A 3,091-nucleotide genomic window follows, 5' to 3' on the forward strand; every position below is an offset into this window, starting at 1 on the left:
TTCATGAAGGAAACAAGAGTAGATCTAGTTATTCACCATGAGAATAGGGAAAACTAGACTACATCTAGGCCATTTCATCATGAGAATGAGATTTGGTAATATTGAAAATGAATCCCTAATTAAACAAGGTTTATAACAAGAGGTACATTTATTTATTTGTGTTGTTTATGCCACAAGTGGAATCTACATCCCTAAACTCAAGTAATTAGTGAATTTTCTCCATTTATTATCTTGTAATTGTCTAGTTAAGATTTGTAGGTAGTAGTAATTATAGATTCTCTTACTTAAATTGATTATAGTCTAAATAATAGAGTAAGTGAGTACCTAGTACATGATAACATCGCTATCCGTGGGATCGACCCGATATTTGCCCAAAACACTAAATTGACCTGTATACTTGCAGTCTAAATAGGTAAAATTTAAAATTAAACTCGAACTTAAACCAAAAATCCTTCAAATTTTTGGTGTCATTGTTGCGGAACAGCAATATTAGGGCCTAACAAACTTTATTAATTTAGACCTTTATATTAGCTTAGTTGATATTAGTGTAGTGAAAATTCTTGTTAATATTTTGGATTGGATTTTTATTTATTTTTGTAATACTACATTGTCTCTATTTTTCATTTTTGTAATGTATGCATCGAGTTTTACGTGTAATAGTACCTTTTGATCCGAAAATTGAAAGGACACTACATAAACAAAGAAAGTATACACCACAATAACAAGAAGAATAGATTCAACTAATAGCGGAAATTGCAATAGAGTTACCTTTTGAAAAAGAAATGACGGAGAATGAAGCAAATAGGCGAGTTCTAAGGGATTATGCTCTACTAGGAACTCAAGGATCCCAAACAAGTATAGTGCGGCTGACGGTAAATGCTAACAATTTTGAGATTAAACCATCATTAATCCAAATGGTTCAATAATCTCAATTTAGAGGTAATGTCATAGAGGATTCAAATGCACATTTAGCCACAATTTTTGGAGATATGTGACACAATTAAAATGAATGGAGTTAGTGATGATATTATAAGGCTAAAGTTGTTCCCATTTTCATTAAGAGATAAAACTAAAATTTGGTTACACTCTCATATTCCCAACACTTTTACCACATGGGATGATTTATCACGAGTATTTTTGAATAAGCACTTTTCACCGGCAAAACGGCTAAACTTATAATAGATATCACTAGTTTTAGCCAATAAGAAGGCGAATCATTATACAAATCATGAGAAAGATTTAGAAATTTGTTTCGAAAATGTCCACATCATAGACTTTCCGATTGGCTAATCGTACAAACTTGCTATAATGATTTATTTTTTTTTACAAAAACTACTATTGATGTAGCCGCAAGTAGAGCATTAATGGGTAAATCACTCCAAGAAATTCAAAGTTTGATAGAAGAAATGGCTGCAAACAATTACCAATGGACCAATGAGAGAGGTAATCCGAGACGTCATGCGGGTATAATTAAAATGGACACCCTCAACATATTGAGTGCCCAAATGAACAATGTGGTGAAGTTACTCAGTAGACAAGCCGAAGTTGGTCCAAATTCATCTAATACACATGTGGTTTGTTGTTCAATATGTGAAGGTGAATATAATACTAATGATTGTATTGATTTTGAACAAGTACAATTTGTCAACAACTACAATCGAAATGCTCAAAATAACCCCTACTCAAACACTTACAATTTGGGGTGGAGAAATCATCCAAAATTTGGATGAAAAATCAACACAATCAACAAAGGCCAACCAATCCGTCGGGATTCCAACAAAGACAACCACAAACGGAAACTAAACCGGGTTAGGAGATCGTGGTGGAAAAATTTGCTAAGGTTACTTCGGATAGGTTTAAGCGAGTGGAAGGAAGATTGGACCAACTTACTACAATGTATAAGAATGTTGAGGTCCAAATTGGCCAAATTCCTAGTTCTTTAAATAATAGAAATCAAGAAAAATTATCTAGTAAAACGAAAGTGAATCCCAAGGAGCATGTCAAGGCCATTACTCTTAGGAATGATAAACAATTAGAGGATTCTCCAATTGTTGAAGATGAGAAAAATGAGAGTGAAAAATAAGAAGAAAAGAGGAGAAACCAAGAGACAAGTGTGGAGGAAGATAGCCGGGAGAAACCAAGAGAAGATCAACCATCATCTTCTACTATCATTTCAATACGTCTTGCGGTCTCCTTTCCCCAAAGACTCAAGTCAAATAAGTTCAATAAAGATTTTGAAAAATTTGTTAGAATTTTCAAATAATTGCTGTTGTAAAACTAATAAACTATTATAGTATGAATAGAGATATTAAAGAAAGAAGTAGAAAAAGGGAGAATGATATTCTTATATTCTAACTAATACCAAAAGTCATCCCAAAGAATGTCAATGTACCTCTATATATAGGTACTACAAGATTAAATGTACATCAATCCTATTAAACACCCACTATTATAAGAGTATGAAAAAACTTATGAAACGGTTTTTCCACTACGTGAATAGAATTATGGATTGTAACTTCTATACATAATGTAACCATAAATCATGAATTAATTCTCTTGGGAATACAAAGAGACATCCACACTTTTAGTTGTTTCATAACACTCTTCCTTGGATGTCCGTTATACAAATAATATGCCCCACTAAAACCTTACTAGGAAAAAATCCATCAGAACAAAAACCCTAGTGAAGGAAAAAGAGTACACTATTCTTAGGTATTAATTTCTCCCCCTGATGCAAACATCATTTGAAATTTTTTAATCGTTGCATTCCAATACTCTTCACCAATTTCTCAAATGTTACAGTTGGCAATGCCTTAGTAAATAAATCCGCCAAATTATTATTTGATCAGATTTGTTGCACATCAATTTCACCATTCTTTTGCAAATCATGAATAAAAAAGCATTTTGGTGAAATATACTTTGTCCTATTTCCTTTAATATATCCTCCTTTCAATTGGGCAATACAAGCTGCATTATCTTCATATAATATAGTTGGAGGATTTTCTTTTTCGGAGGATAACCCACAACTCTTCCGAATTTAGTGGGTCATTGATTTTAACTAAACACATTCTCGACTGGCTTCATGAATTGC

General features: G+C 32.6%; 1 non-coding gene across 1 annotated transcript; it reads right to left on the bottom strand.

Moving 5' to 3' along the window:
- Positions 1–1,169: 1,169 nt before the first annotated feature.
- On the bottom strand, positions 1,170–1,276 carry LOC113697701 (small nucleolar RNA R71). Its single transcript, XR_003449973.1, has one exon. It is a non-coding gene; the product is annotated as a small nucleolar RNA R71 (small nucleolar RNA).
- Between the last annotated feature and the right edge of the window lie 1,815 nt (positions 1,277–3,091).

This window comes from Coffea arabica, chromosome 6e, assembly GCF_036785885.1.
Source record: "Coffea arabica cultivar ET-39 chromosome 6e, Coffea Arabica ET-39 HiFi, whole genome shotgun sequence".
Lineage (NCBI taxonomy): Eukaryota > Viridiplantae > Streptophyta > Magnoliopsida > Gentianales > Rubiaceae > Coffea > Coffea arabica.